At 28.3% G+C, this 26,232-nt stretch overlaps 1 protein-coding gene across 1 annotated transcript in view; it reads right to left on the bottom strand.

Annotated features, from left to right (window-relative positions):
* LOC148233900 (cell adhesion molecule Dscam2-like) overlaps positions 1 to 26,232 on the bottom strand; it is a 196,421-nt gene that overhangs the window by 65,456 nt on the left and 104,733 nt on the right. The window lies entirely within an intron of this gene.

Below are 26,232 nucleotides of genomic sequence, written 5' to 3'. Positions count from 1 at the left end.
AACCAAATAGTCTGTGTATTGATTTATTTAATATGAATTTTATCTTGGCAACTCATTTAAGACATACTATGTATTTGAATTATTAAACAAGATCTCTAGATTGTATAGATCATGTTTCAAATAATTACTCTAAGTCTTGGTAATTATATGAAATTTAGGATTGAATATAGATCGGATCTGGAATATTACCCCAAAATACATACATCGTGCTAACGTATACACACGACACCACACAACAATATTATATATAGGTGTGTGCGGTCCCTTTGGCCTTTGATTTCTCTGACAACCCATTGTGCTCAACGTTTGTGTGATCATCGGGTTATGTCTGTGGTCGTACTGGGATTTGTCAGGGATCATAAACACAAAGCGACGTGTGTATGTATGAGCAAATAATATGCATGGTGTGCATATATTATACATAGTACATATGATGTGTATTATAAAAAATGAATTGATTTTTAAATATAAGTGCGTATGTATTGTATTTTTAACATGCATATAAAAATTATTTAAGAAACACATTATCATGTGAAAAATTTTAAGATAGATATTATTATACATATAAATATAGAATAAACTATAAAACAGTTTGATGAAATGCGACCGTGGGAATTTGTAATAAAAACGGTCATGGAATAAGTAAAGAAGTTTTAAGGAAACAATAATCAGATATCAATATCATTCAAGTGGTATTACTGAATCTCAAGAGAGCAAATAAGAAATAACAAATTTTGTGGATCAAACGTGAAAGGAATATGATACTTTATATGACATATATCAGAGGAGCAAACAGTTTGCATTATATGAGCTAATTGCATTACGCTTTAATTTAGATGCATCCTAGAAACAAATACACGGTGAGAGCAGAAAAACTCATATAGAAAATTTTAGGTTAATTAATCTCAAGTTTTGAGGTTTTTTATTCAGATATTTATACGATTGCAAATATATAAAAAATATTTATATTATAAGTATATGCTTTCTTTTTTTCTTCAATTTTGAAACCTATTTAAAATATTCAGAAACTCATGTATGTGTGTACCTCAAATGGCTAAAAATCCAAACTTTTTATATGCGTCTAGTGTTTTGGTTTACGGTCGCGAAACGGCAGCTCTGTTGGAAATTTGGTAAAGCTGTGCGTAATTTATAAACTCAGCACCAAAGTGATAGATCATAAAAAAGTTTTATTTATTTATATTTATGCTAAGAGAGAATAAATAAAAAAATAATCAAAGTTTCACATTTTATGGTAAAACATTTTGGTTGCTTATTTATGTTAAATATTTTTGATTAAAAAAAAATTATTTCAGTGCATTATTATAGTACGAACTCTTACGCATAAGGTTAATCAAAGTAATCAAATATTTGATACATAGTAAAGTTTATTACAAATATTCATCATAGATATATAATAAAAATAATTTCATTTTTGTATCAGAGATGCTTCAAACAGAATAATAAATATTCACGCTAGTAAAAATAATAATGAATTGTATTTACACTAAATTTTTAAGTGTTATAATAAATAAAAGTGACGATTAAGGACATCCGCTATTGCTGAGCAACTTATTTATTATTATTTATTTATTTTATTAATTTATTTAGCTTAATAGCTAATCTTTACATCTAACAAATTTAGTAAACATATATAAAAATATATAAAAAATACATAACAGAAAGAAAAAATAAAAATATACAATAATAAAGTCTTAATATTATAATTTATTTCTATATGTATGAAGGTGTTTTTTTATTCCATTTATGAAACCCGTTATATTTTTGCTGTTTCGGATTTCTCTTGGAAGACTATTATATAAATCAAAACCTCCATACATAATTCCCCTAGCCGTACTCGTTTTCTTATACTTAATTATCTTTCAATTTTCTCTATTTCTAGTATTATATTTGTGTACATCTTTATTTCTTATTAAATACTTATTAAAATATTCAGGTAACATATTATTTTCTAACTTATATATAAATACTAAAACATTCATACTCAATATTTCTTGAACATTCAACCATTCTAATCTATCAATCATACTTTTACAATTAGTTAATCTATTTTTATTTAAGATTTCTCTCATTGCCCTATTTTGTTTATCTAATTTATTTAACATATTTAATAGTGTTGCACAATAATTAAAATGGGGCAATATTATACTATTGTAAATTTTTTTTTTTTGTATTTATACTTAATATATTTCTTAATCTAGATAATAAACCTATTTTTCTACTAATTTTTTTTTCAATATGTAATTACAATGTTCTTTAAAATTTAATTTTGTATCAACAATTACTCCTAAATATTTTATATTATCCACTATTTCTATACTAGAGTTATTTATTACTATTTTGGTACTATTATCTAACACATTTTTATAATTAATAAATATACATTTAGTTTTATTCTCATTTAATTTAAGTACATTATTCTTTAACCATATTTCTAATATACTTAATTCATTATTTATATTATTTACAATTTCTTTAATGTTATCACCTATGCAATACATTAATGTGTCATCCGCAAATAGATGAATTTTACATTTTTTCACGTTATTAACTACATCATTAATATACAAAACAAATAACAATGGTCCCAATTTAGACCCTTGTGGTACTCCATAAGACACTAATTTATCTTCAGAATATACATTATTTATTTTAACTTTTTGTTTTCTTTTATATAAGTAATTATTAAACCATTAATAATTATTAAAATGAAAAATTGTATACGATTAATTAGATTCATAATGTTTAGCGTTTGAAACTATTTTTTATAAAACAGTCTGAGTATTCTAATGATTGAAAAATAGAAACCTCTAGGGACGTTTTTTTTATAATAGCGCAGTTTTATTTATTTTTTTAGTTAAATTTAACTTTCAAGCAACTTTATACAAATACTAAGAAAAAAAAAATGAAGGGGCAATTTTTTTTCTAATAAAATAAATAACTATGCTAACAATAATATTTTTAACAACTGTAACAACAATTTTAATTAATTAACACTTTCTTGCAAATATGTAACAGAGATCTATTTGCTCGACAACGCTTTATAATAAATGAATTTATACCATACAAGAAAATAAACAAATGGGTTTTAAATTGCAACTTTAGCATTTTTCACCTTTAAATAATACACATTTTTAACCTTTAAATAAACACAGTTTGAGATACCACTATTATTATAAAATATTATGCTTGTTGTTTACGATCCGGAAACATAACACAGCAGATTTTTTGGTGGGCGATATACCCTAATTAAAAAAAGGATTCGCTCAGATTTTTTCATTTTGTACATGTGGAGTGCCGGCAAACGATATTTAACTTTTAGAAACTACACTCGTTGAAATAAACTTGGTTAAAATAAAAATGTATCGCTGTTTATATTATATAATATTATGAATTAATTAATTTCTAAATCAAATTAATCTGACGTTTATCTTATACAGGCATTACAATTAACTGACCTTATTCCGAAATTGAATTCACATCACAGACTAGGACCGACGGTTGACAACCGCCGCTTTTCACATATCTACGTTTAACATCTCAGTTGGCCTGAATAATTCAGTGCGTAGCCGTGATTGGAAGCACCAGATATTACAGACTGATGATGATAGATGACACCAATATAGATAACCAGTATCCAAATCGTAATATTTGCTAAATTACGAATTAGAGCATTCTGTCATGCTATACGATAAAGCGCCATTTTATTGTTAATAATTAACAATTAGATTAATACGTCAAAGTGGATGCTGCTCTAACAAAAAGGATAATCTCAGAAACGATCTTCGTCCTCTATAGAAACGCTAACTTATTAACGCTAAAGGATAACGATACATAATTGCTAATTAACTCGCCTATGTGTCTAAGATAATCGATTAAGGGTTCATAAATCAATTTGCAAGTGACGCTTTGCATCTGATATATGCGCGGCGTAATTATTTAATATTAATTACGATAAAACCGTGTACCACTAAGTATCCCAGATATGTATTATATTACATAATATATATAATACTAGCTTACGTGTTATATTCAAATTAAATCTGAATAATGCATCATGTTATCCTTTGCATCATTAGATTTCATTAATAAAATAATATTCTATGTATAATAATATACGATCTGATAAATATTGAAAACGTGAATATTTTTAAATACATTTTGAGTTTCAGATTATTTAGTTCATTTAAAAAAAAAGATACGATAGCAACTAGTTAACACAAAATTTACTTTAACAAATTTTATACCTGTTTGATATATGTATAATATAGTGAAGTTATACAAAATACGCTAAACATCATAAATATAAGCTTTATTTTCGATATTTAAATTGTGTATGTTTGCCTTAAATATTTTAAATTATTTAATGTCCTTGTAAATATTTGGGCACTGCTTAAAACATAAGTTTTCTCTTAAAATTATTTTTATATTCTCTTTGTGTTATAAATGTGTATACTGTTAATTTCCATGTATTTCTAAATATGCCTAATTTAACTCTGAGGAGATGTATACACATAAGAAATAAAAATATGTGGTTCTTTTAATTATTATATATATATATATATATATATATATATATATATATATATATATATATATATATATATATATATATATATATATATATATTTTGCCCCCATGTGTATTTTTATTCGTCGTTTCTTGTCCAAATTACGTATTTCTATATACATTTACTTCTCTATAAAAATAATACAAGTTAGATTAAACATCAATAGTACACCTAATGTAAGACATTTAGCTTCTTAAAAATATTCCAATATTCGTTATTTAATCATGGTATCATTATATACGATATTTTTTTTGGTCAGACATTTTAGTGAATTTTGCGGCCACGATACATACATTAAATATGACGTACACAACATATTTGAACTCCAAAAGTCCGCCATTCCTCAGATAAATTAACCATTATCATATATAACGTATTAAAATAAATGCTTATATAGTTTTAATGTTCAGTGATCCTGTTTTTGTCACAAGTTTCTTGTTCGATGATTCTTCATTCCGTGATACATACCGGTGGGCTTTAGAGCTTTAACCTGCATTGCCTCATTTAATTTGGTTTCAAATCCACAATTCTTGTATCTTCACAAAATTGTTAAATTCATCAGCAGCAGCATTCAAGTGCTTCGTTACTGCTTCAACAAAGCTGTGAAAACCACATCTCTAATATTAGACAGGAGCGGATTCGAGGAAGCGCGCCTTGCAGTCTGTGTTGTAGCAAATATTATACTTTCCCTTGGTGTACATTTTAATGAGACGGCATAACTCGTGTTTTTCGTAACAGAAATTTTATATTTTTCAGTTGTTTCTGTTAACGTGTAACAAGATACCGTTCGTTAGTTTCGTTCGTAACGAAGAAAAATAACGGAAAGCGGACAGAGATTTTTTCTGGACGCTCGTTTTTTGTTAATTTCGCACCGGCGACTCTCAACTATCCCGGTTTTTACTGTGTTTTTATTGTCACTGTAATTAAAACGAGAAACCTGCATTTTATTACGCGCTCTGAGAGTATGAAATTTTTATATGCCAAACTGCACTATATACAGTCAACGATAACGATCCATGAAAATGTTTTACCTTTTCATATTAGAATAAATTAAATATGTAAGCAAATTCGTACCACAATTAAAATTAAAAAAAGCATAATTAATAAGTTTAGAACTTTTATTATCACAAAAAGATCAATGTTTCAATATAATTAAAAATGGAGTGGAAATTGTTGACCTATTTAATAATATTTTAATATAATAAATAAATTGAAAGTATTTAATATTGTGCTAAAATCAAAAGTTAAATGCCAGTTAAATGTAGAAATATTGCATTTCTAAATGAATTTAGTATGGGGTTATGAAAAAATATATGTTGTACTAAATTCTTATTACAAAAAATGTTAATGCAAAGCAATTATAATGATTGTAAAATCATTATTAAATAGCAATTTTTCATAAAAATAAATTTAGTTGCGTTAATAGAAAATAAAATTAAAAATGTATTAATTTTTCTTAAATTATGAAATTAAAAAAAATACATTTTTTATAAAACAATTACCAATTAAGGATTAGGTAGTATCTAAAATAATGAGGATTTATAGTAGTTATATAAAATGAAAAACAGCTTTTATACAATAGGTTTGTCAAAATCTATATTATTAAATTGTCAAAATGTAATTAAATTAATATTTATAGATTATTTTATTGTTAATAAGCTATATCATATAAAATTTAACGAAGTCATTAACAAAGCTTAGAATAAGAAAATTCATCTGACTCTAAGATTATTATAAATGATTAAAGTTATTGTGAAATTTAAACTTATAATTTTTAATTAATGTACATTTACTAATTCTACTGATCCTTATATAGTATATTAATAATTATTGTAAAATATTATTAAATACAATTAAATTCATTAATAAATTCTCCATAATAAAAAATGACGTTAATTAAAAAATAATAATCTCATTAATAACACTTTGTATACAAAATAATGTGCTAAACTAGTACATGTTGAACTATTTTAATGATGCAAATAAATCAGCAATAAAAAAAACTTTATTGTGTAGTTTGTAATTGCGTTTCGCCGCAGGCTTTGTATTCACTTTATAGTTGTACAATTTTCATATAAAGTTTGCTGTCATTTGCAGTTAAATTTTCCAGTGTGTACCTATTATTAAGTGTATGAAAATATAAATTAAAAAAATATTGTATACTTTGTGTTACATATTTTAATTTATATTTTTAAAAAGTATTTTACTGTACATTAAAATACATTTAATTTAATATCATAATTATCCTGTCTTTTAGTAAATTAATATAATTTAATCTAATAATGTTTTTCTAATATCAGATATTGCTTATAAAATTTATTTTATTTGGCAGGCTATTGCGAAATTCTTATTTCCATATGTATGCAATTAGATGAATCTACAGACATCTCTCAATATGGCAAGTTTCTTGTTTTTGTTCGCTATCAAAGATATTTTATATTTTGCAAGAATTTTTTGAAAACTATAAAAGTTAACGATGTTTTCTGAAAGGTAAGACGGGTTTATTTACAAAAAAACTTTGAATGGATAGAAAAGTTTTTCATATGTATTGATTAAATTTCTTCCAAAATATCAATGATTTTTAATTGACCATACGATAAAACATTTACCGTCACTGCTGTAAGCTTTTTTATACACACCTTACGTATCTGGAAATTTAATTGCTAGCAATTATCGACGCAAAAATAACAAAGCAATATGACACTATCGAAATTGTCGTTGTTGCAGCCGGTCGAGCAAATTCCATTATTTGTATCGTGGGCTAGATTCGCAACTGTCCCACACATAGTAACAGTACATAGTAATAGCATCGTTACAGTGGTGTTAGTAACGGCAGTAGCAGCAGCGACGACGATGCGCAACAATTTCATGCAAATGGGATTCAAAAATGCATGCATCGCATATTTGTATCGCAACGCTTTACATAATGCACTACTGCATATTTTCGGACGCGGGTAGCGCGTGTATGGGTGGCTTTATACGGAAAGTGTGCAAGGCGATTCTGAATGTAAAAAAAATATGTATGATATCGCATCAATGAATTCGTATAACCACGTGCTCGAGTGTGCGAATCTCTGAAACCAATTTCACGGGTGGAACAAACGCAATACGTAGTAATTTCGCTATGTATTGATGTTGTATTGCTGCTGTAGGTCTTCGTCTCATACACCATATGACGCCACCCATTAGCTTTCACCGACTAACCCTTTTCATTGTTCATATTACTTAAACAAAGGAGTTTAGATATCCTGGATCACGCGGAATGGTAAAGTAGAAAAGCCTGAATCCCTCTTCTTATTAGAATTTACAATTTAAAATAAATTTGTATTATTTGTATTACACTGACAAAATATAATTTAACTGATAATATTTATTTTATTATTATGAAGTATATATCTATATTATTTAGTGCCATGCACTTTTACTGGTTTGCTATCAACATAAACCTCTAAAAATGTGCAGGGCGTATAATGAGTGCGACATTCAAGAAAAACATATTTATGAAAACGCTTCGAAGAATTCGTACAGTTATGTGCTCGAAAGTGCGAATCTCTAAAAGCAATTTCACGGTTGAAACGAACATAATACGTAATGTCGTTTTGTGATTGTTAATACGAACGTAAAAATAAATATAAAGCAATAACGAATCGAATGGAAATTATGGCGTTAAACACGGAGCACTGAACACGCATGCCGATAGTGCTTTCTAGGCGTTTCGAAACCAATAACCCGAATTGATGTATATGAATATACAACTATATCTAGATATAAATATCGTTTATATTTCCTTTATATCTAAAAACCTGTCATGATTACGCAGTAATAAGTTAACCTAATTAATCATAGAACATTGGTTATTTTAAAAGTTTGTGAGCTTGATAATGAAAGACTGAAATTTATGTAAGAATGCAAAACTTCTACGTGAAAAATAACTTGTTTTCTCGGTCTCGAAATTGACACTTTATTATTTCTTTTTTATAAACGTTTATTACAAAAATAAAAATACAGGATAATGAATTGTTTAAAAATATAAGACTTTTTAATTATTCAAAATTTTAAGCATTAGATTATTAATTACTATTAATATAACTATGAACCTAAAGTTATTAATGATTTTAATTTTTACTTCAAAAGCAAGATGTGATTAGGAATTTTATGTTTATTCTTAAATTTTAGCATGGTTATCCTAGTCACCGATTTCGAAAATAAACTAGTTATAGGGCCTCACTTATTATTTTATAGTATTTTTCGGTATTAATAATTCACTGTAAATATTATTAAGTATAATATATTATTTGTATTTCATTATTTTAAATGACTTCAAGGTCAAAAAAATATAGGTTACTAGTGTTAGTATTAAATCAAAATGGTAAATTTTTGTCAAAAATCTCCTGAGAATTTAAATTTCCATATCCATATTTCCCAGTAATACCCACATTGGCAAAGCGTATGTTAATATTATTTTGATAAGCTGTTTATAAAATAAAAAAATATTTTCTCTCATAAATGCATTTTTTCTATTTAATATCAGTTTTAGGGCCGCAATGCAAAAAGTTTGTGACATGAGTTTCGCGATATGTTTAGTAAATTTATGCTTGGAGTTCAGATTTTCAGAATACCTTGACATTTGACGCTCGTCCTCCAGTTAATGCAGTTTCCTTGTTCACTTTTAAGAGGTAAAAGCAAGAATTGTGTACGTGTTGTAAATATAATTGCTTTATTTATTTATGTTTTTTTATTTATTAAAATAATTATTCAGCTTTTGTAATTATTTTTTTACCTAATTACAATTTATTTCGGACCACTATAACTAGTTCTGACGACTGTGCCGTTAACATTCATTATTAAGTCAGTATTTTTGTAAAATATAAATGTGATTGGTTTATATTACATAATATTTAGAATCAAGTGAAACGGCCCGAGCAAAACTACTTTATTATATAGGATTTCAGCTGAAACTTCGCGCGGTTTCGGGAGTTGATTATTTAGCAAAACATGAGTTTCGTATTTAGATAATTTATATGTTAAACCATCGTGCCAAGGAGTGTTTAATGGTTTTTCTATAACTTTATTCATATTAAAATTACCAGAAATGTGATCATTCATCCTGTCAAGTTAATGAGTTGCTAAAATTATTTTGCGAAAACCAAATAGTTCGTTTATAGTTATATTAGACGATTGCGACAAGATGATTTTTTTCAAATATTTTATTGAGCAAAGATAAATGGCTGATGAGACGATAATTAATCGGAATTCCATACTTTTACCTAGGTTTTTAAATTCTATGAATTTTGCCAATTTCACAGATAGTAGGGAAATACCTAAATTATAAAAACGCAGTAAATATTTTAAATAAGTAGTTTTTTTTTCAATATTTTATTTAATTTGTCAGCTTTTTTATAGTAAGTATATGTTAGCTTATATACTTGTCAAAAGATAGATGAGGTATTTTGTGTATTTTTCATTGGTGATTTTCGAGCAAATTTGAGGCCAAAACAGACTATGTAGTCTGTAACATTTTTAGAAGAATGGTCTTTTGCAGAATGGGCATAATTTAAACAGCTAAAAATTTGGCAACGCAGTCACTTGTCACTTAATTCGGATATGATTTAAGGAAAACAGTCAAATAAATTATATTTTTAATAGTAGAAATTATATTTATTGGTGAAAATAAATTTAGACATAATTTCATTGCAAAACTTAGTAGAATATTCATACTAGTGAAAATATATTTCAACTGAAAAATCACATTCACTGTAACATTTATATTTAATTATGTCTTAGGATTAAGCTAAAAATTATAAATTTCATCTAACCTAACATAACCTAACATAAAGCAATAAATCAAATAAAATTCCAAATACTATAGTTATTTATGACTAGTTTGTGGTAAAAGACTAGTAGGTACTTCAATAAGGTCACCTAACCAATTTATTTTTTATTTTGTAGACAACGACTTTATTAAGTTTTGTTCCATTTAAAAGTAGTCCTAATCCGTCAAAATTTACTACGTTCACGTGCGCTTGTGTTATATAGGCGCACGTGAATAAACATTTCACATACTTATGTTATTTATTTATTTTATTTTATTTTATTAATTTATTTAGCTTAATAGCTAATCTTTACATCTAACAAATTTAGTAAACATATATAAAAATATATAAAAAATACATAACAGAAAGAAAAAATAAAAATATACAATAATAAAGTCTTAATATTATAATTTATTTCTATATGTACAAAGGTGTTTTTTTATTCCATTTATGAAACCCGTTATATTTTTGCCGTTTCGGATTTCTCTTGGAAGACTATTATATAAATCAAAACCTCCGTACATAATTCCCCTAGCCGTACTCGTTTTCTTATACTTAATTATCTTTAAATTTTCTTTATTTCTAGTATTATACTTATGTACATCTTTATTTCTTATTAAATACTTATTAAAATATTTTGGTAACATATTATTTTCTAACTTATATATAAATACGAAAACGTTCATACTCAATATTTCTTGAACATTCAACCATTCTAATCTATCAATCATACTTTTACAATTAGTTAATCTATTTTTATTTAAGATTACTCTCATTGCCCTATTTTGTAATTTTTGCAACATTTGTTTATCTAATTTATTTAACATATTTAATAGGGTTGCACAATAATTAAAATGGGGCAATATTATACTATTGTAAATTTTTTTTTTTGTATTTATACTTAATATATTTCTTAATCTAGATAATAAACCTATTTTTCTACTATTTTTTTTAATATATTAACTAGTTAATATATTAAAAAAATTATAAAATATAGTTATATATTAACTAGTTTTATTACGTTATTAACAACTAATTGCAAAAAATAGGTTTTACGCTCAACGGGTGATACATGTATCAGAAAAACATGGCACATAAAATCAGATCGTGTGGTGCTGAATTTCTGAATTTGTAATAGGGTTTTTCTGAAAGAAAATTAAGAAATAAAATAAGTTTTGAATTTCAGTAAATAAAAGCTATAATCATTTTTCATGCAAAAAACAAGGCTATTTTAGCTGATGAATTTTGTTTGTGATATGTAAAGCGGTATCTTTTTTATTTTATTTTTTATTTTTTAGCGGTATCAGTGGTTTTGAATAGGTTTATAAATACACAATAATATACTTAAGATTTGATTTGAGATAAGCTCTTTAGAAACTTCTCTTACAACTAATTATTTTTATGAGATATAAATCACACTGAAATCATTTTATTTAATAAACAACTTTTTAATCAAACTTTTTGTCTAATAACCTAAAATTTTATAACTATATACTATTGGTGTGTTAATTTAATTTTCTCATTAGTAGTATTTTATATAAATAAAATCTTGGACAATAAGAACAAAATAAATTTAAAAAAGCTTTCGAGTAATATTTGCTATTGTCGTCAAATTTTATTTATTTATTTATTGTAATTATTTTGTTGTTACAGTCAATGTCGCTATACACAACTTAGCTAGATTTTATTTTAATCACAATATTTTTGTAAGATCAGAAAAATTTAAGAAAACCTAATCTATTATATATTTAATATTATAAACACTAATTCCGATCCTCTAGACATGACAGAAATTAAAAAAAACAGTAGGGTTCATATGAGAATCGAGCCCAAATCTTTCAAGTATAAATTAACGACTATAGCACTATATTGTGCTAATTTATAGATGTTGTGGAATACGTGATGCAAATAGTAGTTAATTATTTATTCGTTGTATAAATATTTAAAATATACACAAAATAATATTTTATCAAATATTACTAATTAATGTGTCGATTTTTATACAATGTATTTAGGTTTTGCTGCAAATGCGACATTGCAGACTCAGTTTACTCTATTAACCAGCGTTTCTGTTTAGCTTCCAAATCTTTCGTCACTATTAAATTTGAATATGAATCCTCTTACTCGTGCATGATTTAACGACCGTCAAGGGGTGGATGAAGTCCCAAATTACGACCTTACTGGTACAGAGACACGAACGATACTATCATACAAATACCGGTTAATGTATGCACATGCATTATTAATTTCAGTATACGCTAAAATTCGTGGTGAATTTCCATTAAAAATAATTATGCCAATATTTGTGACCGCGAAGGTTGAGAAATTTAAGCAAAACGGTTTCATTTTTGTATGAAATTTATCTTAAATAATAAATTATAAGCATATAAATGTGTTTTTCTATATTAAATGAAATTGTTTTTAATCACACTTTGGTTTTCCATTATATTTACATACAACAATTGACTATACATATCAGACATTTAATACAGATTACTTAGATAAGTTGACAAACGCATAGAGATTCAATAGTAACTTTTTATAGCTGAATATTTTTATGAATATAATTAAGATAAATTTCGCTACAGTCCATTATGCTGTTACTAAGCAGTGATCGCGAGTGACCAACTGAAACTCTGCGGCAATTACCGTTAGGACCCCAACCCAGGGCTTGGACACCACTATTCTCTATATTAATCTTAAAATGTATCATGTCCCAAAACTCCCTATCAGTGATTATAGTGACGCGTTGCGTTCAGCGGGTGTGAGCGCGCGCCTCGAATTAATGAAGTGGATACGTTCGCAGCCTGGGCTCGGATTTTATTACTTTTTCCCGTGAAATCGAGCGTGTGTAATGCAGGGCCGGATCCGCTGAAATATTTCACGTCAATATGCGGTTATGAGCGCTTTCGGAATCGACGCCGCGCCGCTAATGAAATCCATTTATCGGCGGCGCAGCCACCCCCACGGTTATAAATCAAATATTATCATGCGAGATTGCCGGTGGGCAGCGATAAAATGGCGTAATGATACACACCAGACAATGGTGGTGGCGCTTGTCTTTTTTTTTCGCATTTCACCCCCGCTGCAAAAATATAATTGCTACGTGAATTACGGCGGCCGTAAACGTGATACGTGGCGCTCGGCGGTCAAGCGATTTTTTCCCTGAGGAATTTTTAATGTTTGAGTATGGAGAGGATGTAAATAATTTATGGGTGTGTATGTGTGTGTGTTTATGCGGTCGTGTGTTTGTGTGCATGTGTGTATGTATGTGATGGGATGTGTAGAAGTACGTGAACTACGAGGTCAGTTGGTGACCCTTGATAATTATTCATCCTACTAAAGTTTTGGCATTATGAGATAATGCTACATGATACGTTTTCCGTGTAAGATTATAATAGTTTTACCAGTAAAATACATGTTGAAAAATCAACAGAAAGTACACACAAGTAGTATAAATTAACTAAAGTTTTTTGTGTTTGTTATCCATAAAAAATTGAAAATTAAATTTGAAAAGTATTAAACTAATCCTAAAAATTTATGATATTATTTTTGTGTTATATGAAAAGGTTAAAATTTGCTTAATCAATTATGACACGTATAAATAATATTGTTGTATTTTATTGCGGTTTTTCCGGAGTAGCAAAAAATCCAATCATATAACTATACTAAAATAAGCTATATACATATATATACTATATTGATTTTAGCGCTGTATTATATGCATAACCTAAAATATATTTTATACTAAAATACTACTTCCAACTATGTACGTCTTTAGCTAAAAGAGACTAGGACTATATTCAACGCACAAAAACAGCCTGACCATACACAATACACACAACAAACACATCCATTTCATTGACTGAGAATATACGCTTTTTGCGCAAATTATTTTAACTGACATACATTGATTTCAAAAACGAGAAAGAAATACCTTCTGCCTTCTTCTTCGATCGTCTCAGTAACTAATTATATGCGATGGAGCGTTTATAGAAAATGGCATATATTATATTATATTATATAAAAGCAGTTTTACTACATGTAGTAGGTTGTGTAAATATATAACAATATATCGTGGCTCTAGAAGTATTTTACCTGTCTAAGAGACCATTCCGACAAGGTATGAAATGTGGGTTTAAGTATCTTACCCTTGCACTTGCTTTAAGGTGTCAAATTTATTCTAAAAAAAACAATAATAGATCTTTTAACATAAGAAAATGCAGCTTCGTGACGTTCTATTCGAATTACGTCGTATTTAACGCATTTCGATTTTTCTTTAAAAACATCAGTAAAAGAGTTAATTTTTTAGTACAAATATTGCATTGTCGTTAGAGTACGCTCGGGATAAGGATTCCGGTTTGTTATTGAGTGCGTGAACTGTGTGGCTCAAAACAATTTTGCTCAGAATATTTAATTTTTTTATTTTAAAAGAAAATATATATTTATTTAACATACATACATCTGAGCTAAGTAGGAAATTTCAACGGAAAATTAAAAATATATTATATAATCGAAGAAACCAGACCAAATATTTGCAAAATTCAAAATCTTTCACTAGTCAAAAAAATAATGAAATCTTTAGCTATTCTTCAAAAGCAAAAATATAGAAAATGGTGAAAAAAATTATTCGCGAATTGTTTAATGGCTCAACGACTCTATTAAATCATAAGAATCCATTTAATAAATTAAAAAATTATTATTGGCGCAACGATAAGAATAATATTTTTTTTAAGCCTTACAGAGAATAGTGTAAAAAAACTAACAACGCACGGATTAATGGAAAAATTATTAAAATATTTTAATCCACGGGTAAGAAAACGAATAACTTATAGTGTATATTTGAAGACTTGATATCAATTAACCCAGATATGCTTAAGAAATTTTGTTCTCTTAAAATTTCATTTATAAATAAAAAACAGTGGCACGAGTTTAGTGACCTACCAATGGGACAGTGGGCATATCTGGGTTGAACCAATATCAACACAAAATTATTAAAAATAAATCACTAGAGAATATCGAACTTCTGCGCCACACTGTACTTTAATGACGAATACCAGCGTTGACGTATCAGCGACTGTCCTTAAAAGAGAAAGCGAGACAACGAAATACACGCTACATCGCTTCTCCCTCTCATATACATGTACACGCACACAATAACAAACCGGCATCCTTATTCCGAGCGTACTTTTACATGTCGATAAAGAAAGTAAAATATATACACAATGTTTTTGTTTAGAAAAATACACCAGTAAGCTTTTAAGTGTTTTCTCTAATGATTTTTAAGAGATTTTTTATCTTTACTTTTGTAACGCTACATAATATTAATTTTGTTTTTAATATTTAAATTACCATTAATATAATAAAACTATCAAAAAAAATATTTTATTTTATAATTAATATTATATGGTGGAGAGAAAAATTATATTTTAGTTCCTCTACTTAGTAGCCAATAATCTTCAAATTCCTGTTTTATATTGTAAATATTGATCAACTAATAATATAATACTTAATTATTTGTTAAGCTTCACATAGATATTATAAAATTATTAAATAAAAGAAAAAAACTTATACACATATCTAGATATTTTTAATATAAGATTAAAAGTTATTTGCAAACAATATATTATTTAGCTTTTATTTCATTGACGAAATCGAATTTTGTAAATCAGAAACAGGAAATTAGTTTTCTTGTAAAAGTTTGTGAAATTTGTAAACTTATATTATTGTATCAAATTGTATTTTCAATGTACGTAGTATAGGAAGAGAGTAAAGATTCAAAGCCCGTATTTTAGAATTTATTATAATACTTTCATAACATTACTTTTTACAGTATGGATCTTAATTTTTTGGGTCTGGAAATTATTTTCTTGAATTCATCGCTGTAAATCTTTTGAAATGTATTTTTTTCCCCACCCAGTGTGCGTTAGTTTCTAATAATAAAAAACTTTTCTATATTTCTTATAAAGTTTATAAATTATTAAACTTTTATCAAAACAATTTATTTTAATTTTTTAGATCAGGCTTATCTATGACAACGCCATTATTTATGATGAATGCTATTTTTTTGTAATTTTCATTACCATGGCAATGAATTGCGTGGCGTTTTTAATTTTGTGAAAGATTCAATAGAACAACCTTGAACTTGTAGGAATTAGGAATTGACACAGCTATTTAAAACATACTGCAAGCACTAGGCCTGATAAACACATAAATCTTTGAGGAAACACAGTGTGACCAACCAAATAAAATATCATTAGAGTTTAAATACATATCTTAAAAGCTTATTATTATTTTAAATAAAATATCATACAGCTTACACTCCTGAATAATTAGGAGACACGTGATTATATCCCCAAAGCTCAAAGAAGGATCAGCAAAAATATCGTAGTTCCGAGAACTTACAGCCCAGTAATCACGGTTATTACACATACGCTCGCACATAATAAGGCAATTTGTTATTTTATTACATGGTTCAAGTAAGCTGTAAACGGTCGTGTGTTTTTCGTAGTTACCAAAAGGCATATTAGCGTCGTACTACGCCTTTAACGTCTAGGGACAGTCCCTTTAACGGTAATTGCTCCTCGATGTCACGTTTCGCCGTCAATAAAATCTTTATAGATCATCAATTGGCCAGAGTGTGCCGAGCAAAGCCCTTAGGCTACAGAGAAAACATGTTGACCGTCGCTGTACCAACTTTCCATTGAAACTACCGTAAACGAGTTCCGGATCGAAATCCTTATTCAGTTTGCGATGGTTTAGATGTGGGAGGGTAGAAAAGTTTGAAGTTTAGATGTGGCTTTGCGACTTAGGTATTGATTTTTTAATCTTTAAAAACAGTATTTGGATATAATAATGTATTAAATATGAAGCAAAAACAACATTATTTTAGATTTAGGTGGCTGATTTTTATTTACATAAAAGCAGTTTGTAATCGGCCAAAGAATATATTTATTTTATTAATTAATATTGTGCGGTTTATAGCTTATTATATATATAGGTCTAAAATTATTTATATAAGTCGGTGACGGATACATGAAAAACCTGGGTATTATTATTTTTTTTGTTGAACATATAAGATAATAATAATATACGTTGCGAATATATAACACCATATATTATATAATGTTATAAGACACGCACTTTATTATTATTTTTTTCTGACATAGACGTCTTACCCACTAAGCTTTATCTATTATAATACTTCAAAAGCAAATCACACAGAGAGGAGGAAATATTTAAATAAAAATCCCAAAAAATAAATAAAATAAAACTAAGTTAGGCGCAGTGTATATAAAACACGATTTAATGGAATATGTGTATTTTTACACATCCATATATACATTTTTTTTTATCTATTTTTCACCATTCGATATTTTTCTCCATTACAAAGGCTATATTTATACATCACACGTATAATTTCGACTCGAATGGGGCAAGTCAGAAATGAGGCTCTCTGACAGTGGCAAAACATTAAAGCCCAAGGGAAAAGCATCGCACCCGCAAATATCCACCGCGATAGAAATGTTATTTTTCCTCCACAACTTATTTGCGTAATATACGTATATATTTCGAATGAATATTTTTGCGATTTTTCGTCATTCAGAAAGTTTTCGGCGAAAAAGAGAGAAGATAGATATTGAAGGCTCGTATTAAAAAAGCTCCCGTCGAATATATACTTATTTGTAGCTCAATGTAAAGCAATCCGATGTTGCTTATAGAATTTCTGACAAATATACTTATATGTATTATGAATTATATTTAAATATTAACTTATGATTTCAATAGGAATTTAAAAACGTGATACGACTTTATAGAATGACTTATTCAATAAAAACCGACCACAGGAATAGTTAAAAATAAATATTTCTACAAAATTACGTCTTTTTATAAAAAAATCTGAATATTTTAGGTACCACAAAACAACATAAAATATCTTGCTAGCTAAATTTTGTATTAACCATATTATTAGATCACTTATTTGTGTATTAATTTAAAATCATATTAGTTTCAAGTAAACGTTCTACGAGATAAATTAATATATTTTTGTACGTGTCATAATTTAGTTTTATTTAAGATGTTATTGTGTACGATTTTCATTGCGTAAATAATATTTTTATTTATTTAATATAATATAAAACCTCTATAAGGTTTTATTTTTAATATGTCTAATAATAGCATGAATCAGTTTTTTATTTATTTATGAGGTGGACACATGAAATTTTAGTGACGATAAAGGTTAAACACGTACACGTGCTCCACATGATAAAATTAAGTTCAACAAAATTCAATCAAAAGTAGGCAATGTATACCTTTTTTAGTAAGCGTACTAACGAAATACATACATATTATATAGCTGTAAAAATAATTATAATTGAAGCACCACCAGTTAAAAAATATGAGGGCGAAGCGATAAAATATAACCGGTCCAAAATCAACGGTTTGCTAAGTATATATTATATTTAACAAAAATATACACTTCAAATGAATCAGTATCAGACGAACAACTTTTTGAAGAAACTTTCGGGTTTTGAGGCCAAAAGGGTGACACTTTACAGCTAAAATAAATACCGAAAATCTAGTAACATTTTATTTTTATTATGTACAATTTACCATATTAGAAATATAGTGTCTAGTTGTATTCCGTAGACTGGGTGCTGATCTGTTATTGTTGTCGTCCTCTGGATAATCCGCTTATATCTCTCGGTGTTAAATGCGGGTCTTTCTCTGTTTGCTTCAGATGCCGTCTGTCTGTTTGAGTTCATCTCTGACCATCCCTTGTCTCTAATCTGCTGATGTGACAAAGCGTCACATTTTTAAAATTCTTAATTCGAGACGTCTCTAGCGAATCATATATGTTGATGGGCCAATTGCAACACTTGATGATTCGCATAAAGAAATATATTTACGCATTAAAATTAAACTGTATGGTGAAACTGAATCTGAAGGGGTAGATGACAATATCGGTTTTTACGTATGAAAGGCGCATTGTTTATCGCATATCCTTTAAGCACAACATGAAAGTTTTTCTGTGCCTATAAGTCATTAACGGAACAGATGGGCTAACTCGGATAGAATTATTACGCAATTGTTTACTGTTAAGCATTATCTCATATTGTTATACCCTTTAAAAAATAAGTTGTTATTTATTTTTTATTAGTTTGAAACGGTCGTTCAAATGACCTTAGAGTCATTTGAACGACCGTTTAACGACTTACTACAAAACACTACATCAAGAAAATACACTTACAATACCAAGTTAAACCGTTAAGGAGGTTCATAAAATGATTAAAAATAAAATCAATCTAAAGAAAGCTCCTGGATCGCGGAACACAGACTCGAAGAACTTTAAAATAAAACAGAGCATAATTGCAGCTTTTTACCCAAACTATGTACCGTCGATATAAAAGATTGCAGAAGTGATCATTCTCTGGAAACCAGGCCAATTCAATAAAGTTTTACCATCTTATAGACCAATTTTACTGCTACTTAGGCGTTCAAAACTATTTAAAAAAAATCTTTACAAGCACGATAAAAAAGGTAATATAATAAAATAAAATCTGCTCTGCCATCTTTTTCAACTCCAAAATGTGATCATACCTTAAGAGAAAACGGCTTAGATAGCTACTCCGGCGATTGGTAATTAGGAGTTTGAAGAACACTAGTAATTTGCGCAGGATAATATCTATTATTTAGCTCGCGTTCTTTTCATACGATTAGTAATTCTTTCGGCGGTGCTTATGGATGATTAACGTCATGGGACAGATATTCTATAAGATGGTCCATGCAATATTTCAAAATATTGACGCTATTCAGTCGATCAATTCTTTAATTTTTTTGTGTAAAACAACTAATGCTACTTCAAAAATCAACATGTAAATGTAAAGTTACCTAATTTAGGTGGCAAAATTATTGTTGTAAACTTTTAGCGTAATAACAACATATTGTAATAATAAATCAACTTTAATTATAAATTTTACCACAAATGAAAAGCCCATAGTATATAATTTTCATTTTCACAAAATATTTTTAAGCGGTCCACTCACGTTTTCATCGGTCGAAAGCGCACTTTCGACGTGCTCGCCGTTTTATTATATGGTATATCGAACCGCTTGCGGAAGTTCGTTCACGCTTTTTTGCGTTTTATGAATTGGCCTCCGTTCCGCTTTGCAAGTTCCGAGTACATAGCAAGGCCATTAGTACTGATCGTAAAGTATAAATCGTACTTATTAGCACCGCAATCGTGGCGAAGGATTTGCTATGAGCTGCTATTCCGGTTGTGCCACCAACAACTGCTTATAGACTATCGCTTCTTATTTTTTTATCTGTTTTAAAATTGATAGAAAACCGTTTAATTTGATTTTCATCTTTATTATCGTTAGATATATAGACAAACTTTAAATACTATCAGAACTTCTAAACGAGTATTTTTTGAAACGTATATTTTTTGCTGCTGAAAATAAGAAAAAATATTATTGTTGCTTAAGCCTATAATACATCCGTCAAAAACTAGAGTGTCGTTCATGTAAAGATTGAGATTTATTATGCATATCGTCAACGATTTTTTCGAGGCATAAAATATGCTTAATTTTTAGTATACGTTTGTTCGTAGCGTCCTCAGAATATATGTCTACAATGAGAAAAATTCAAGGGAGAGTACTCATCGTGTTTGTATTATTATCCTAGTATCTTTGTGCTTATAGCGTTAGAATAATTGATGTACTGATTAATTAATAAAGAATTTTTCATGTTGCTAAAGGAGGTGTCGACAATCCGACAATCAGCTGCGGGTTTTAGAGAACATTACGCCCTTTATTCTTCAACGTTTCGGCCATGACGTAAGCGCTCGAGAACGCCTCTTATATACAAGCCATCCAACTTCTTAATAAGCTTGCCAGACACGAGAATGTTTTCTGTTATAGTTACAAAAGGAAGCAACTTTTGTCGAATGGTGACCATTCTAACATTGATGAAAGATTTAAACTCTTACTACTACCACTTGGATTAGTTTTTGGATTAACCAATAAGTTTCAAAATTTTTCAGTCACCACAAAAATTAAAAGTACAAGTACTTACTATATTGTAAAAATAATATTTTCAACACATAAGTTAAAAATATATATTTCAGCTTAATTTACCAGGAATATTTTAATTCTGCAATTTAATTTAATGCATCTAAAAATGTGCTTATTAATTTTAAGTTAAATCATAAAACTGATTCTTGTTCTTCTTTTGAATATCAGTCGTAAGTTCGCAATTGAACCAGAGTTTAGTAATATTTTAAATAAATATATACTGAACTATTAAATGCTTTTTTATCTAACATCCTCATTGGTTACATAAAGATAAACGTTTTTAAAAGTTTTAATATAAGTATTATTTAATCAAAGAAGAATGTAATCAAGAAATAAAAATAAATATAAGTATTAAAAAACTACTTTTTAGCACTCACGCTAAAATTTTGCTGGTTTGTTTTATATTGCGGATTTATTTTTTAATGAAACAACATAGCTTTGACCTTTCAGATATATGCATATATGTATTTAAGATAATTTAACCTTTAGAATTAATTAATTTCAATTATAATGTCGTGTTATATGTAAATTTAATACTTTTTTAATTAAGCTTTAAAAATCTGTGTTTTTGTATATAAAAATTAGCTGAAATGTAATTGATTGAATATATAAAAGAGAAGTAGTTTACAATTTTGAGTGAAACAAAAACTAAATGTTTTTTACGTCAAGTTTAAAAAATAGGTATAAATACCTCTAAGTTATAGATGATAAATATAGTTTAATTAAAATTATCAGTAAGGTTCAAGTTTCAAACCATTGAAAGAATATTGTTTAACTTTAAGTAACATTATAAATTACGTACATATCTGTGCGTTTCTTAAAATAATGAGATAAGTATTTTCGAATTCAAATGGTATAAGATAACACACCAAAAATTCGAGCAACACGCAACATCTTTTATTTTTGTTCATATTTATTTTTTCCCATGATTTTTGCGTCGCCTTGTATTCACTGTGAGATTATTTATGCGTCCGAATGTGTGTATAAATTTCTCGTTCGTGCGATACGTCACATTGTGATCCTTGTGATTCAGCACGTGAACAATAAAAAAAATATATACAGTACACTTCCAAAGAAACGTACGCTACCCTGGAAATAATAAATTATAAATATCTTATTTTAAGTACTCAAATAAATTTGCGTCGTCTCCGAACGTGTTTCGGACCTTTGTTTCGGGAAATTTCAATGGGTGATATAAAGGGTCGACGACTGAAATTTAGGGCAGCGTTTTTAGAGTGAGACGGGCCTGATAAACAAGCCGGTAACCAAACAAAAACCATTAATTAACAGTGTTATTTTTACATATCACAACACCGAGCTTTGGTGGTTTTCCTTCGGTAGACAAATTGTGGAGGAGACCTTTAGGTCGGGTATTAATTGGTTGATAATTAATTAAGCACCCTTCAAGCTCTTAAACGTGCAATGAGCGAACGTTTCCGGATATGCTGGTGAATATTTTCAATACAAAATAAAATTTATTCAGTATCAAGTGTTGAGCGAATTAATTTAGAAATTCTGAATACCGAAATTTATATTTGTAGTCGAATTGCTTATCTGAAATTAAATGATTGTAAACTTTTAATGAATTCCGTGATAGTCGTCTGCCGTTAATTATATTACCGATATAACCTTTCTCGCCACGAGTTTATAAGTAGGCGTAATAAGTTAAAAGGATTCGATTCTCTTTGTTGAACTGTAATCAAACGCCGAAGAAATGTATTATTGTGTGAGAATTTGGTTCACAGACAGTGAATAAAAGATGCCTGTAAGTATTTTTGACAGGACAATGATCACTTTGTGTCCAACGAAATTGGAATTTGTGCGTAAAGCGACGTTTAGATCCAATCATTTGAACTGTGACTAATATTTATCATTTATCTCATAATATTTTATTATATAAATTAACGTATACTTTACGCCTCTAATACGTGTGCATAATACAACCAAAATATTTTTAACAAGCTATTTTAACTTTACTAAAATGTTTGCGTTATTATTGTATTGACTGAAAGATGCAATTTTTAAGTTGCATGTATTTTAGATTACCGTTTCTAAACCGGTAGTCCGTAGAAATTTTATATTGCTCCGCAAATATATAACATACATTTTAAAATATTATGCTAAAAATTCCGAAAAAATCTTCACGACCCGTACACTCGTTATTAGCTAAGATATCGTTTGTTATATTTTATAAACTATATATTATGTTAATATGTTCAAAATTTATAGACCATAGAAAATGAAAACAACAACACAACCTTTTAACATTCTTTGAAAACAATAATAGTAAGGATAAGTGTAGTGAGGATACTAAAAATAGTAAAAAAATGAGTATATTGAGTTCAAAGGAAACAAGGAAAACGAAATGTATTGATACTTCCGAATGTGTGCCAGAAGCTAAAAGAATAAATAAAAACATTGTTAGGCAAAATGATATAAAGTACTTGAAGTCTGGTTTCGCTATAGCTGGAAGTGAACTATCTTGTTACGAAACTGGCATGTGACGTTATGAAGCCTTACAAACGTATTCATCATTTGCATTCAAATCTCAGTGATCTCACATTTAAGTCGCTATATTTTTTTAAAAGATTACACGATTAATTGGAAAATAGTGACAAGTCCTTAAGAATAATATCTTATTGCCCTACGAATATCTAAATAAAAAAACGGTAATAAACGGTCTTGCATCTTAGATGTCGCTCTGGAAGATTAAGCCGCTATAAAATTACAGTTACACTTATTTGGTGACGCTATTCGTTACTTTATATAATTACTGACTGTATATGAAGTCCTTGACTCACTTCAATGTGTACTCCTTTATTTGGGTGTCTGCAATATACTGGCTTTCTTGCATGAATTTCGTTTTTATTTTGTTATCAGCATGAATTTATTTTTTATTTCGTTAATCTTTAGTCTCATAATTCAAGCTGATGATTTATTGCCGTTGAAGGTTTTTATTAATGCATGTGTTGATCTTGCAACTATGTCAATGACATCAGCAACTTTAAACTGATTTATTATATACACTGGGGTTATATCTAATTTGGCATACCTGATGACTGCTATATATTTTGATAGAGCCCTGTCAGAGAGCATTAAATTTATATACATAGAGGGTTAAATAGATCATTCTGTACTTTTACCTGACATTTAACGTATCTGATTGTGAGTTCTACCATAGAAATTGGCTTATTCAGTTCTTACATGGCTGTATACAAGTTCTTTCTGTTTATAGTGTCACATGCAACCTTAAAATATATAGAGAGGCGATGTTTGTTGACGTTAAATTCTTTGGTCTTTTTTAGAATTTATCATAAATTTACCATTGAAATTTGTCTATTGCATTACTCTTCTCATTGAGTTTTTAAATATAAAAGTAAGCTATTTACTTGAAACACTTATTCCCTTCGGCTAAGAGGCTAACCCTACGCGTGAATAATTAAACAAATTGCCTCGGTTATAAACGCTAACCGTAAAACATTCTAAATATCGCCATTTGACGGCGGGGGCCTCCGCGATGATGATCTGAAGCCCCAAGGCCCCGGATCCGGAGGTCCCACATTCGTCTGACTTAATCGCGCAATATTGTTTGCGTACATTCGCATAAACGTAAATGTTTAATAGTATCCGGCAACGGCTGAGCACTCAGCATATTGGCGATAAAGTCATCCATAAAGCCCGGCGGAGACCCTCGTTTTCGGGGGCTGACGGTGGAACGTGGCCATAACCCTGGCCCGGACGAAGGTCGAAAGCCTCGGCGAGTTTGCAGCTGATGCGGACGAAAAAAGCTTCATTAAAAACTCTGATAACGCCTTTGACCGTGGAATGCCAAAGGCAGGGTTCTTAGTGAGGCAAGGGATTTAAAAAATTTGTTTATCTCGAGTAGAATATTTTCTCGAATAAAAACATTATATTATATTTTTTTTTAAAGTTTCAAAAGTATACTACATATAAGACTGACTTAATTTATTTTTAATAATAATTACTATGGTTCTATATGCATTTGATAAGTAAGGAAATAAGTTTCTTGATTTCCACGAACCAACAATTTTATAAGCCTGTTAAGAACATTAAGAACAATTCTGATTTCTCCTTGATTATTTATAAAATTTATCAATCATTACCAGTCAACAGTCAATTCTTAAGGTTTTTATTAATTTTGAATGAAAACACATTTAGAGATTGCCACTGCTATTTTAAACACACTTTATAAGTTTAGCGTTACTGTAGCTAATGTCTGAATAACTACGTTACTCAAAAAAAGCAATATCAGCAGGGTTAGATTTAACTGTTTATTATTTACTTTTTTAATAACCTTCGTACTAAAAATCTAATTAAATAAATTTATTATTTATTTACACAATTGATAAAAGTAAAATATTTGGGATAATGATGATAGTGATACTAAATTTGTACATATAATAGTAATATATGTCTACAAAACAAGAATATATAAAGGGATCTTTAATATTATTAGCGATATCAAAGTCTGTTATTATAACTGACGATGTTTTTAATAGTTAAAGAGTGCTAAAATATCTGTTAATCTTAAGTTATAAATAGTAAAGTTCATAATTAAGTTAAAATAACCAGAAATGAGTTATTATATGAAGATAAAATAAAAATAGTAAAATCGTTGATTAAACAGATTAGTTTAAAGCCTCTTAAATGTTTCTGATTCTGATAAGGATAAAAACATTATTTAACAAGAAAAATTTATTTGCAAGACAAGTGTATAACAAAAAGCTTAAATAAA

The sequence above is a fragment of the Plectrocnemia conspersa genome, unplaced genomic scaffold, assembly GCF_051122295.1.
Source record: "Plectrocnemia conspersa isolate PC_06_02 unplaced genomic scaffold, ASM5112229v1 ptg000007l, whole genome shotgun sequence".
Classification (NCBI taxonomy): Eukaryota; Metazoa; Arthropoda; class Insecta; order Trichoptera; family Polycentropodidae; genus Plectrocnemia; species Plectrocnemia conspersa.
Note: the sequence above shows the minus strand (reverse complement) of the source record. Positions and strands in the feature narration are given on the sequence as shown.